Here is a 15,449-nt window from a genome sequence, read left to right as displayed (position 1 = left end):
GACTTACTTCTTGTTTTCTATCCTGGCATAGTAACATCTGGAACCTAGATGTTAAAGGTGCAAAGTTTGGAATTGTATTTACTTTATTGTTAGCTTAGTTCTAAAGACTAAATAGTATAACAGCCTAAAGACTAGATAGTGTAGAAGTTGTAGCAGTATTTACGAGGTCATCTGTGAATATTTTATATTTACTTTTTTTCTTAGTATTAAATTAAGAAGCTTTTATGGAATAAATCATTGCTAATCCTTTAATGCCAGCTAGTTTATTCGCTGTATAAATCTCTATCAGTCTTTCTCAGTTATGGATTTTTTAAATTCTTCAAGGTTGATGGCCAAATTTTAAGTGGCCACATCTAATAACTGTCTTCTTTATTTTTTCCTTTCTTCCCTTTAATTTTATGCCTTCAGGGACATTTTGTCCCATAAAGTTTAATGGAACATGGCAAATTAAGAGATTAAACCATTTGAAATAGAATCTGGATATCTAGACTATGGTTTTGGTCCTACACATGTAATTGAATGTGTAGTGAATTGAATCACTTATTTACTTTATATTTCATTTTTTTTTCACCTGAAAAATAATAGTGCCTATACAGTTTTTATTACTAGGCTGAGAATGAGATGTTTATGGAAATATTTTACTTATTTTCTGTGAATTTAAATACATTTATTTAAAAATTTTATGTGCAGTAAAATTCACTTCTTTTTAGTTTAGAGGCTTGTGACATCTGATGTATGTATAATATTCTGCAATGACAGCTGTCAAGGTACAAACCTTCCCATCCTCCCAAAATTCCATTTTACTGATTTTTTTTTTGGTACTTGGTGTTGAACTTGATATTGGAATGCTACCCATGCTAGCCAAATGCTCTGTGACTGAACTACATCCCAGCCGTTTATATCTTTTATTGTGAGATAAGGTCTAAGCTGCCCATCCTGGCCTCAAACATGTGGATCTTCAGCCTTTCTAGTAGTTGGGATTACGCGCAAGTATTACAGTGAAAGGGAAATTAAAACTTTAAATAAAAGCCTGCTAAGGATGCCTGCTAAGACCAAGTGGACATGTCCATGTCTGGACGAGCCTGATAACAGAACATTCCATCCTGTGTATAACCTATGCTTGTTTAACTGATGGCCTTGCAGTGTAACATGAGCTGTAAAAACTCCTTCGGCAACCCATGATGTCACCCAACCTTCCAGTCATAATGCACTAAATCTGCCACTGTACTTCCCCTTTGGTCTCCCCATAAGCTCCAAAACCCCACTGGGCAGGGCTCTGACTCCTTGAGACAGATCTCAGTTAAGCCCACCCATGTAATATACTATCTCCTAAACCTTCTCAGTGCCATTTCTTCCTATGTTTGGACTGTTTGCCATAACAGTAGTGCCCAGCTTGCTGGTTTTTTTTGGACAGTGTTACATTTTATAGTTCAGGCTAGTCTTAAACTCACGGGGTAGCCCAGGCTGAGCTTGAAGTGATCATCCTGTCTCAGCCAACGATGGGATTATAGGTTTGTACTACCACATCCAGCAAGAGAGCTATTTTTAATGAACCTTTAATGAACTCCACCTCTCACAGCTACTGATCTGTTCTCAGTTCTGTAGTTTTTGTAGATTGTCATATATTTGTATGGCATAATACAGTATGTAACTTTTGAGACTGGCATTTCTTACCTTGCCTAATGTTTTTGAGATTCATCTGTTGCGTGTATCAGTAATCCATTCCTACTTATTGCTGAATAGTATCCTATTATACAGCATCTTATTATTGAAGATGATTACAATTAACCTGAATTCGAAATGTAAAGAGTTTGTATTACTCTACCATTTATAATGGGAATAACTTCCCTACATAGAACTTACCAACATTTTAGTAAAGGTGAACTTTGGAAGGGAACTCTTCAGTTTGATGGAAAGAGGAGTTAAAGTGAGAAAAATTCACAAGAAAGGGAAGATTCAGGAAGCATTTTTTCTAAGTAAAAATTATCCTAGAATCCTTTTATTCTAATGCACTATATTAGAGTGTGTGTGTGTGTGTGTGTGTGTGTGTGTTTGAGACAGTGTTTCACTGTGGAGCTCAGGCAGGCCTCAAACTCACAGTGATCCTTTTGCCTCCACCTCTCGAGTGCTGGGATTACAGGTGGGTGCTACCATGCATGGCTAGAGTTTATGTTTTAACTAGAAGGCACTTCTAGTCTAGTTTTTCTATCTCTCCCCACTTTTATTCTTTGACCTTTACTCCATCCATACATACATAGAAAATATTTTTAGGATAGATTTATAAAACTGCTTGCAAAATGTAAAAAAGATCCTTAAAATCCTTGTTTATAGAACATAATGGTTTTTAAGTGAAAATCAAGCTAATTAGGGATTTTATTTAGTTTCTTCTTTTTTTAATATATATATTATAAAACTAAAGTAGAAGCGAATTCAAGTCAGAAGTTTGACTTCATATTACAATTTCTGTGGGAACTACACAGCAGGGGTTTTTACTTTTGAGAGATTCTTTTTTCTTTGTTCTTCTGAGCCTCTGCTTACTCTGTGTAACCTTCAGTGTTAAAACATAGCAGTAATGTTTAATAGGAACAAAATGTTTTACAAACAGATTATGTGAGCCTGCCTATTTCAATATTTGACTGTGCAGTGTGTCATAGTTTAGCTCACATGGCATATCCTTTAACTCTGACTTTGCTGATAGATTCCAAAACTGAACAAACCACTATGTGTTTCACTTTTCATTGGTGTCTTCTTGGATTGATCATTCACTCATGAGACTATTTTTTTTGAGACTATCTTTTGAGGCATGAAGGATTTTGAGGTTTAACGTTCATATATTTTTAGTACATACTAATATTATTTTTGGAGTCATTTTTAAATATGTTCAATAGAAAGATTATTTTCCTTTAAAGTATGAGTTTTGAGTTCTTTGAGATCAAAACTATGAGTACATTAAAAGTATATTATTTTTATGTTCATATGTTTGCTTTCACTTGTGCTTGTACAGTTTTGTGTATTTTGATGTTACTTTTAAATATCATACCTTCTGGGTTTTTTTTGTTTTTATCGGTACCAGGGATCGAACTCATGACCATGCACTTGCAAAGCAGGTGCTTATGCCACTGAGCTAAATCCTCAGCCCTCATACCTTCTGTTTTAAGGTTATCTTTCAATTACTTAGTATAAGCAGTTATGAAGCTAGCATATTTATTAGCCTTCTTCTTTTACTTTCATGCAATTAATTATATACATATAGTGTATCATTTTATTGTCATATTTAGTTGCTAAATTTAAATCTCTGGCACATAAGGATAAGAAATCAGTATCCTTGCTTTTTTTTTTTTTGGTGGTAGTGGGGGAGACAGTCTTGCCATGTAGTTCAGGCTGGCCTGGAAGTCACAGTGATCTTTTTGCCTCAGCCTACCAAATGCTGGGATTACGTTTTTATGTAATGCTCTTATTCTTCCCTGTCTTCTCAACCTTTATCAGTTAGTTTGTATTGGGATTGTCCGTGGAATTTTTGCTTCCTGTTTTGGCCTCTTAAGTCTTCTATTTTATTCTGAGTCTTGTGGTTAATAGCTTAGAAATTTTAACACTGATTATTTTGTTGATTTTTCCAGTTTATTGTTGATCTTTCTTAGTTTACTAAATTCTTCTTTTAATGGAATCTTTTAAAAGGACCTATGGCTCTTAAGTTTTTACTCGCTCAAAATTATTTTATATTTGAACAACAGTTTGACTGGGTATAGAATCCTAGATTCATACTGTCTTTCCTTAAGAATTTTTCATGCTAGGCATGAAATCTCATGTGCTTGTAATCTCAGTGCTTTAAAATACGAGGCAGGAAGATCATTGTGAGTTAAAGGACAGCCTGGGCTGTGTAAACAAGTTCAAAGCCAGCCTGCATTACATAGTGAGACCTTGTCTCAAAAGGACCAAAAGAAAAAAGAACTTTGTGGGTGTGTGCGTGCAATTGTGGCATTAGAGATCAAACGCACGCCTTTACAGTTGGTGGGCAAGCATTCTATCACTGAGCTACATCTATATTTCTTTAAGAATTTTTAAAATGATGATGATCCATTCTGTTCTAGAGTGGAAAGCTGAGGCCATACCAATTTTTTATTTTCTTGTGATATTTTGCCTGTTTGTATTGTTGGCAGTTGTTTTTGAGACAGGATGTACCCTTTCAATATGTAGATCCATATTTTTTATTTTAGTAAATACTTCTGAAATTATATTTTTATACATGGTCTATTTTATTATGATGTTTCATTTCCCCCTTAATCCTTTTACTCTTCATTTTTATTTTACTTGTTTTTCAGTCCTCTAGTTTCTTTTTCAGAAATCTGTGTAGTGTTGTTTCCAGTTTGAGTTGCATTTTTATAATTGTATTTTTTCTAGGTCTTTTTTAAATGCTGCAGCATTAAATTGTCTTATTTTCTGTCATGTAACCATCTGAGCATGTTTTTTGTTTGTTCGCGTTTTGCTTTTGAGTCAAGGTCTTGCTTTGTTATGTAGTCTGACGTTGAACTGGGTTCCAACTCAAGGTGATCTTTCTGTATTGGCCTTCCAAGTGGGATTACAGACATATGCCATAAGCCTGGCTGTCTGAGCATTTTTATTTCAGTGTTTTGCTGAATTACTTTGTTAATCTTTTATTTTTTTTTTAAACTTACAGCAAAAAGTTTAGCCAGAACTTTCAGTATTTGTGGCTATGTATGTATGTATGTATATATATGTGTGTTTTGTGTGCATGTAATTTTTTTCTGGTGGTATTACTGGATATTGAATTAAGGGCATTCTTGTGGAACTAATTTCTCAGCCCTCTTTGCCAGGCAGGTGTTGCACCATTGAGCCAAATCCCTAGCCCTCTCTCAGCCCTCTTTGTAAATTATTCTTTTTATATTTGAGACAGGGTCTTTCTAAATTCCTATGGTACCTACTGCGCTCAGACTTGTGATGCTCCTGCCTCAGGTTTCTAAGAGTGCTGGGATTATTTATAGATGTGCGTCACCACACTTTGACTTTGTGGCAGTATTTTTATGATGAGAATTTTTGTTGTTTTTTCTCTTAACTGTCTTCCCTTTTTATTGTTTATTTGTATGCGTTTGTGTTGGTTCTCCGGTGATAATTTATCTTAGAAATAACATTACTTTGACCGGCTATTTTGAGGAAGTTTATTATAATAGGTAGGAGCTGGAGGCGCATTGCATTACTATACTGGGGTTTTCAGGGATTTTGAGTGTGAGATCATTTAGCTCTTACCTTTCTGCCATTCAGTGACGGTTGGCATGTGTGTGTTTTGTAGTGTAGTTTTCTTTCTATAGTAACAGACAGACTGTTCTTGCAAATACGGTTTCCTTATGTGATTGCCCATTTAGATCTAATTCTTGAGTTGTAAATTTCTTACTGTGAGCTTGTACATCTTTTCCTACTACTGGGAATTAATATTTTACTCCTTAGGGAGAGCTTTTCACCTTTGAGAAGTATACTTCACTACTTTCTTCTAAGATATGCAGGTGAGACTTTCCAACTTTTTTCCTACAAATACCCAGGATTGACCTTTGTGTTTTTGGAAGCCCCTTTACAACTGTTTTTGACTTGGTGTTTAAAAATCTAAATTAAGGTGAATTCTAATTTTGCTAAAAATGGAGAATGTTTGTATTTCTCTTTCTGATTTTAGATTAGTTGGTTTTGAATGATTTTTAAAAAGTTTAAGTGGAAATGCTTACATTAAATATTAAAATTGAAGACTCATGTTAATTTTAAACATATACCAAGAAATCTTGATTTTAGTATCTTTGCAATAATTGAGTAGTCTGATTTATTCTGGAAATAAATAGACTTCTTACTCTCCCCTTCCGCATGAAGCATAATCTCTGTTCTATTTAGGTACATTTATGTACATTCAGGCTATGTGTAATAGGCTTCAGCCAGAAGGAAGTGTGTGTGTTGGTTCCTTCATTAAGATAGTCTGATCTTAAGAAGAATTGTGGCTGAACTAGTGTGTTTAGGGATAGAGTTGATTTGCATGTTGGTCTGATTTTACCAGGTTGAAGACTGGTAACAGTTTGCAGATTGATGATTTGTGAATAGTATTGAGTAGCATTGCTGGATCATTATATAAGTAAAACAGTTATTTTTTATTTCTTCATGATTATTACTGCCATTGGTCAGCTAATTATATGTAATTATTACTGGTTAGTATGTCTGAAGTAGAAGTGTTGCTGCTATATGAATAGGAGTTCTGAGGATTTAAGAATAATTGTCCCATACAGTTTTTCTTTGGTAAAGAATCCTCAAAGTACTTATATTTCACTTGCATCTCTGTTGCTGGAAAGATGTATGGAAAAATAAACAGTATAGTGAGATAGTAAAATTATATATTTTTTCTTCAATACTTGCATGTGATTGAAGTATTAAAGATGTGTTTTTTGTAATCATGACTGATGTCTAATTGGTCATTAGATGTTGTCTTGTTTGTCAGAAACCATGAGACTTGTTAATGACAGCATGTAGAATTGCTTTTATTATATTTCATTATATTTTTATTGTATTTCTAATCCGAGTTTTATTCATGAGTCATGATTTTTCTCATCAGAATATAATTTTAAGATTGTTAGCAGACATGAGGAAGTTAATAAGACAGAAGTATAACTTCCCTTTGCAATTTTAGTAGAAGATTTTCTGCATATCACTAACATTTTACATTTCAGACTAAAGATAGAATGGCCATGACCTATTTTTGGAATCTGTCTTACTCTATGGAAAATGATTTGATTTTCTGTATCCTTGATGTGAAACCCCTTTATAATAATTCTGATTTTAAATGTTAACTATGAAGTAATTAACTGGACAGTTCTGGTAAACCTTGTAACATTCTTCAAATAACAGAAAACTCTACATCTTGCCAGTTACATTGCTAGAGCGTAGGGGAATAAAAACCCTAGGAAAAAAATTCCTTTGACATTCCTGTGACATTTGTTTTCTAGTACCACCGGATGTCAGTGTAACCACAGGACACGAGAAACAGTGCCACAGACTTGTGAACATGACTTATGAGCATTCCTTTAGGTTTATAAAAGAAGTAGTGAAGGAAGTTTAACATAAACCAGGTATACAAAGAAAGACTATTTTATTGTAGAATTGTGTAGAAATATGAAGTGTGTAATAGGGAATAGAGCGCATATAGAACTCAGAAAAGCATAAAAACATATAATTTACCTGTACTATTAGAGTATATGAATGATCTCTGTAACTCTGAGAAATCACCATTTTACTGTTGTAACTAAAGGAGATGGAAGCCTATTGTACTCCCCCTTCCCCAGTTTTTTTTCGGTTTGCTTTTTTGAGACAGGGTCTCTCTCTGTAGTCCAGGCTGGCCTTGAAAGCACTCTATAGCCCAGTTTGGCCTCAGACTTACAGTGATTCTCCTGCTTCAGCCTCCTGAGTACTGGAACAGGTGTGTACCACCATGCCTGGCTGGCAGGGCATGGCCGTTAATCGTTAGTCTGAAATGTAGCATGTTACTGAGATGCAGAAAATCTTGTAAAATTGTAAAGAGGAGTTACACTTGGTCCTGTTAACTTTCTCATATCTACTAAAAATCTTAAACTGTTAAACTGTTCATCAATACTTAATTTGACTAGTGTTAGTGTATGTTTTCTAACCTAAATATAGGACTCACTTCACTGTAATTTGAAATTGGCACAAATCAGCTATAGTAATACCTGGAACACATAGGCAAATTATCACTTTTTCACAATAGTATTCAGTAGGTATATCAGAATGCACTGGAGGAACAGATTTTATATACATGTGTAAAGGATTTACAAGGTATGCTTACGGTGACTGCCTGTGGAGTTAGGGGTAGAAGTATGCAAAAGGGCCATCTGCGATCTGGAGAACTGGCAGATTCAGTCAAAAGTTGGAGACCTGAGCTCACTGCAAGAGCCTGTGCAAATCCGTACCCACAGGCCAAAGGATCTGTGTTGGAAGACTGAAGAGTCTGTGCTGGAAGTCTGGAGTCATGTCTAAAGGTGATGGTGAAGATTGGAGCTCTTGTGAAAAAATAAAATCAAAACTTGCTTTTTCTTTCCCTTTTTATTCCATGCAGGCTGTAACCCTACTGGTTGATGCTGGCCACACCCAAGATGGGTCTTCTCTCTTTAATCAGTCAGTCATCCAGACACACCTAAAACTGTTCTAAACTAATCCATTAGGCATTTCTTATTCAGGTTGATCCATGATTAAATAGCTTAGTAAGATAATTATTATTATTTTTTTTTCCAACTAAATCAAGTTTCGTTTATTCAAGGAAAAAGTAACATACAGGGTATTGGGGGAGGAGGGAGTTGGGTTCTGATATGTCAGCAGGTAACTTAGCAACAGTGGCAAGACTGAGGGTTATAGGTTAAATCAAATTTTCAAATTTTCTGCATGCGGGCACATAAGCATAATCCCTGAATAGGCCAAACAAGCTAGGCAAGGTGCTGCTTAACTACCAAACTTAACTCCGACAGGAAGTTAAGGTGGTGCGGCCTGCATATATAAGGTGGCAGCCAATTACAGGGCTTCCCACAAGTTAGTGTATGCCTGGGAGGATAATTATATTTTTAAAATGTTTGTCTTTTAAAAATGTATTCTTTAGTAAATGCTCTATTAGATAGCCATCAGTTATACTATTCCTAGATTTAGTTCTTACATATACATGCATGTGTGAGCCAAAATTCCCCCATTTTTTTGTTTTTGAAATCTTTTGTTACTCAGAATGTGTTTTCATAGATTATATTTTTTTTGTTTTGCTCTTATTCCTTCTTATGAAAAATAAAAAATTCGTTTCTTCAAAAATATAAAATGGGGGTCTGGGGATTTAGCTCAGCGGCATAAATGCCTGCCTTGCAAGCAGGCAGTCAGGAGTTCGATCCCCAATACCGATAAAAGGAAAAAGACAAAAAAAAAAAAAAAAAAAAGAAAAGAAAAGGAAAAAAAATAGTTCCCTAGAAATTATTATAGGAAATTGTTATAGAAATTGGTATCCCATTTTTGCTTTCTTAAACTTCTGCACTTACAGCTATCTTTAGTAGTATAGTATTTCCTTGAAAGGGTGGTATCACTACCTTTGGAGATTGAGGTTTTTTTTGGTGTGTTTGCTAAATATAGTTCTAAAGATAATATCTGTTTGGAGTAGCCCCACAGGCGTCATGATGTATTTTTAAAAAAGGTGTACTATGGGGAAGTGTATTACCTAAGTTTATTTTTAGGAGTATTTTTAATGATGAATTATTAATTTTATGAGTTTTATTATAAACAATGTATGATTAATAAAATAAAATTCCAATAAAATATTAAATTTGTAATATGTCATGAATGTGTAGAATAAGCATCAACATTTTTACCATCAACTGTTTATCTGCTTAGAAGATCTTAAAAATAACATTAGAAATAAATCCTATGTAAACTGCAGTGAACATGCAAACAAAACCACCATAGAAATAATTTTTGCTTCAATTATTACACCAAAGGCAGTCTTCACACATGACAACACAATGTTCCATGTACAAGTTTTGCTTACACTGATGGCATGTGTGCTTAGCTTTCCTGTCTTGTTTGGCAGGCCATACTTGTCACCTCTCTTGGCTTCCGTTTTGTAAGGAACTTCTATTTTATTGTACAATATCCACTTAGGAAAACGAAATATCACTAAAATAAGATAACAAGTATAAACTGATTGTTTAGAGTAAACATTAGCATTTTGTATATCAACTGTTTACTTACTAAATCTAAAAAATAACAGCAGAAGTGTTATTTAGCAGCATGTAAATTACAATGAAAATACAAATAAAACTACCACAAAATCTTTACTTTAATCACTACTCTTAAGGCAGTTTTCACACGTGAAAAATAGCGTGTTCCATACACAAATATCACTTACACTAATAGCACATGAGTTTTGTTTTTCTGCCTTCTTTGGTAGGATATAATTGACATCTTGCTGGGTTTCCCATTTTCTTAGGAGGTTCTTGTGATATTTCACTTCTCTGTTCACTGGTCTGCTCCAGAATTCTTTTGAGGAGTTTTTTTTGGCAGATAGATACTGTTTTTATTCTGTTGTAATTGAGCTCTTGTCAGTTCCAGTCCCGATTCACAAAGAAAATTTATTCATAGTGTTTTATGATTATTTTTTTTGTAAACTGTGAGATTGTTTATGCCTGATATGTTTAGTAGATGTGCTGCTCAAGGCAGCATAGCCTGACATATTTAGGATTGAGTAAAATAAAACAATTGCCCAACGTTTTGTGTTTCAAGTAACATTGTAGCTGCAGCATATTGTCCACAACAGCTACTTGCATTTTGTTTTGCTGTAAAATGTGACCATTTCTGACTTCATTTGTGTTGCTAATTCACTATCAATCTTTGTCTGTTTGGGGACAGAGTCACTACTTGTAGTACAGACGAGCCTTGAGCAATGTAACAGGGGATGACCTTGAATTTAGAGAATCCTCCTTGCTCACTTAGCCCCTGGAGTGTTGGGAGTACAGGTGTGCACCACCATACTGTGGCCTATCAGTCTTCTCATCATTTTGTAATGTTGACAGTATCAATACGACTTTGTTTTCCTTTGTCATATATGCTGCTGATGTTCCTTTGTCATATATGCTGCTGATGTTACGTCCTCCTGAAATCCAAAGATTATACTATATACTTTTCGTGAAGTTGGCAACATTTCTTCAGGGATCTTCACTTTGTTCTTGTGAAAGGTTCCTGTGCTGGTCAGCTGGTATTCTTTTAGCAAATAGTACATCAGTGGGTAACCAATTGTTGAATGTGACATTTTAGTTATTTTTTAAATAGATGCAATAAGTCTGTTCACATAGTCACATGGTTTATAGTTTACTACTGCACAAATAAAAGCCTGGTGGCCATGTTCCAGGACATAAATAAATACACAAGTATGACTTCTGTAGTACTGAGTAAATAGCACAGTGTTGAGATTTTTATTTTGGTATGTTTTTGAAAATTGGAGGTATGCTATATATACATTAGAAATATTTTAGACATTCAGTGTTTTTGGGATTCCTATTATGAAATTCCTTCCAGAATTTGTAGAATTTTTTAAAAAATTCACCGACAATTTCAAACATTTACAGAAGCATAGAGGAGAATACAATAAATTTCCACGTACATAACACCCAGTTTCATTATCACTTCAGCGTCGGTGTTCAGCTATAGCCTTTTTCATTTTTCCTACTTTGTTATTTTGAAGGAAAATCCCATTTATATCATTTAAATATATACATGAAAGTAATTGTGTACATGCATCTATAGGATAAAGATACTTTATAAAAGCATATACTGTTCTTGCACCTACGTATAACAATATTACTATGATCAAATTTCGAGTCAATATTCAAATTTGTTTGCTGGATATGGTGGCTCACACCTGTAATCCCAGTACTTGGGAGGTTGAGGCTGTAGGATAGCTGTGAATTTGTGACCAACTCGGGCTACATAGTGAGTTCAAGGCCAGCCTGAACTGTACAATAAGACCCTGTCACAAAAAAAAAAATTCAGATTTTTCTGGTTGTCATCCATGTATATTTTGTTGAAATCAGGTTCTAAATAAGGTCCTTGTAATTAGTTAATGTCTCCTTTAATGTGATGCTTCATCAGTTTTGCCTCATGTAATGTTTGTTATCTGTATATATATTGATTCTGGAACAAAGTGTTCAATGGATGAGAGACCAGTGATCTTTTAAGCATCTTCCAGTCTTGATAATAGTGTTTTAAACAAATGTGATTTATGAGAGTTGAATCAATTTTCCTTTGTTATTCAAGTGCTATTTTGTGTATAGACAGTTACTATTTTTATAGTATCCTTTTTCGCGTAGGCTTTAACATTTTTTTAGTTTAAAAATGTTTTTATTAGTACATGTTGTCGTACATAATGTTTACATTCCTTGTGGAGAGTTGGTGCATGTACGTAACATGTCTTAATTCCTTTTTCTTCCCCTACTCTTCTCTTGCTCCCATCTCTTGATTCCCTTCTATTTGAGAAATACCTATCTCTTTACTTTCTGTTTTCTTTTCTTTTGGTACCAGATATCAGACTCACGACCTTGTGCTTACTAGGCAGGTGCTGTGCCTGTATCCCCATTTCTAATTCCCATCTTTTACTTTGCTCTTTATTTATATTTTGGGCTTCTTTGATAAGAGAAATTGTGATAATTTAAGTTTGTATGTCTGATTTATTTTGTTTAACATTATGATCTCAAGGTGTTTCTATTTTCCTATAAATGATTCAAAGTTCATCTTTCTTATTTGTGTTTGTGTTACCTGGAGACACAAGTTGGGAGTAGGATGATGTTGTTTCTACTTCTGAACAACAATTTAAAGGGATTTGCAAATCCATGCTTCTGAAATGCCTAGGCTTGGGCACCATCACCCAAGAAATTCTTTTTTCTTGTTTCAGAATATTCTGTAGTGTACTTCCCTGTATGTGGTCATCCTAGAATCATGTGGGAAATTGTTTTTTTTTTTTTTTTTTTTTTTTGGTAATACACCTTTTCTCTGTTGAGAATTGTTTGAATTGTGGAGCAGTGCTATAAGTTTAAAAATGTTTGTATTGGAAGGAGCTAAAGATGGTGGATATATAGCAGTGGAATACAGAGGTTCCCTAAGACAGACAACTGAGATGCCAGAATAAAACATTGTGGAGAGGTCCAGACAGAGTGAGATGGATCCTCTTGATGCAGGAAGAAACTAAAGAGAAAAGAACTGGTCAAACATGCAGTCCTGGGGCTACCATTGGAGCAGCTAAGATTAGCGGCCAGGGTGCTCTCACTGTGGTGCCCGAACTCACGCAACTCCCAACACTGTTGCATTGAGTACTGAATTTTCAACACATGAGCTTTGAGAGGTACATTCAGACTATAGCAGCTGCTTTATTTAATCTGTTAAATTCATTTTGGGGTTAGTTTGGATTGGCTGCTTTACTGTTACTATACCAAACATTGTAGATATAGTATATTTTATAGACTTGGGTTCTCTTATCTTCTTCTCAGGAAAGTTGGATTGATTGATTGATCAGTCGATTGATTTTTTTTTTTTTTTTTTTTTTTTTTGTCTTTTTCCTTTTTATCGGTACCGGGGATCAAACTCACGACTGCCTGCTTGCAAGGCAGGCACTTATGCCACTGAGCTAAATTCTCAACCCCCAGTTGATTGATTTTTGAGAAACGGTTTGTCTGTGTAGTTCAAGCCAGCCTGTACTCACTATGTAGCTTCTTAAAAAGTATAAACATTCCTTAACAAGTCAAAGTGATATATAAGTAAATGATCTATTGTTTTAAACATTGTTCCTGAATAGGTGTAGTGACACAATCCTGTAATCCTAGCACTTGGGACGCTGAGGCAGGAGGAGCACTGTGAGTTTGAGGCCAGCTTGGGCTACAAAGTGAGTTCAAGCCAGCTTGAATTCCATAGCAAGACCGTTTTTCAAAAAGACAGAAACAAAACAAAACAAAAAATAAATACAATGTTATACATGCTTGACTCTTTAACTGTTCACATAAGGTATTTATGTAGACTATTTTAGATGTTGGATACTTTTAAAATATGCTCTTATACTTCCTCTTCTCAGGGTTGAGAAACTGTAGAAAATAAAGCTTCATTTTTGTACTTGAAACTGTAGAAAATAAAGCTTCATTTTTGTACTTATATTGTTAGGCCCAGTTTGCATAATCTTTTCCACTTTGAAGGCACAGTTAATGCATCTCCTCCAAAGGGAGACTTTGGTAGTAAGTGTAAGTTCTAAATATACTTTCTAAACCACTATTTTTTACTCATTAACAATTAAATGTATTTTATTTTAAAATAATTGAGAGCTCTGAATAGATATTATTTTCTGCTCATGTGTAGGTTTTATTTTTCAGTTGGGAAGTGTTTTCAAGTAAAGATGCAGAAATCAGCTGTGTTAATGTACTTACATTAAAAGTGAGAAGTTTTTTAATGCAGTATTTAATAATAAAAAATTTTACTTTATTTTTTCAAAGTCAGACTGACTCGGAAAACAGACTTCATTCTGTTTCATACATCATCAACCTAGTAATCTTCAATTCAGGGTCTGGATATAGAAGGGTTTTTGCCAGAAATCACTGATAATGGTGCAAGAAATAGGAAACAGATTTTCTTCCTTTTATATGACTGCATTCCAAATTATATCAGTGATATAAAAGTAACTAAAAAATTTTCTTGATAAAAATTCTTGAATATTCATTTAGAAGTAAGTAATGTCAGACTGATGTTATTACAATCATTGGTTACGTTTCTGTAACTGCTGTGATAGAATTTTTTCCATTCATATAAGAGAATGTATATATGGATACATAATAATTTTTGTGGCATTTTCATAAGTGTATATAATATATTTTAATCCTATCCATCCCTTATTTGTGTTTCCTTACAGCTTACTTCTTGTCCTTTTCTTCCTGTATAGTTCCTCTTTAACCTTTTGTCACTACCCCACCAACTTCCCCGTTGCATGTATTAGAGAAAACACGGGCTGCTTGTCTTTCTGAGTTGGGCTTATTTTACATAATGTGATGATCACCAGTTCTAAATATTTTCCTGGAAATGACAGAATTTCATTCCTTCTTATGATGGAATAATACTCAGTAGTGTATATATGACACATTTGCTTTATCCTTTTGTTTGTTAACGGGTACCTAGGAAGATCCTGTATCTTGATCATCCTACGTTGTGCCACAATAAATAGGATACACAAGTATCTCTATAGTATGTTCACTTTAATTTGTTTGCTATTTGGGAATTATTATTATTATTATATTTTTTTAAAGACAGGATCTCACTATGTAGTTCAGGTTGGTATTAAACTCACATGTAGTTCAAGCTGGCTTCAAAGTCACAGAGATCCTCCTCTGTACTGGGATTACAGGTATATACTACCACACCCAGTGAGAATTTTTCATTAAACTTTCTAGAGTCCTTATGGAAGAAGTAAACTTTGGTATAAATATAGTATGTAAAATTCATAGAATTATCAGTGGCATATTAATGTATAGTCACTAATAATGTACATTGTTTTTATTTTGAAAAGAATAAAACCAAATGAGAAAGAAAACAAAATGAGGTCATTCAAAACAAAAGGATGGACATAGTACTTGATTAAAACCACAATACAAAGTGATCTACAGTGGTTACTATGATGTCTATTGTTACCTTAAATAGAATTGTCTATATTATCAGGCATAGTAAAATTGAACATAGCAGTGCAGAACAATGTCAATAAAAACAAAGCATTGGAGACATGATAGGACATCAAAAGCAGTTAATAATCAAACTGGAATGGGTATGCTAGTGAATCTTGTTTTAGAGAAGTTGCCTATACTCACTTGATACTATCAAACATAACAGATTCGAATAAAATCAGT

The 15,449-nt window shown here is 34.2% G+C and overlaps 1 protein-coding gene across 24 annotated transcripts in view; it reads left to right on the top strand.

Moving 5' to 3' along the window:
- The window catches only part of Asb3 (ankyrin repeat and SOCS box containing 3), a 126,463-nt gene that overhangs the window by 45,926 nt on the left and 65,088 nt on the right, over positions 1-15,449 (top strand). The gene's annotated exons all lie outside the window — the stretch shown is intronic.

This window comes from Cavia porcellus, unplaced genomic scaffold, assembly GCF_034190915.1.
Source record: "Cavia porcellus strain 051 isolate PalLab524CR breed Dunkin Hartley unplaced genomic scaffold, mCavPor4.1 scaffold_18, whole genome shotgun sequence".
Taxonomy (NCBI): Eukaryota; Metazoa; Chordata; class Mammalia; order Rodentia; family Caviidae; genus Cavia; species Cavia porcellus.
Note: the sequence above shows the minus strand (reverse complement) of the source record. Positions and strands in the feature narration are given on the sequence as shown.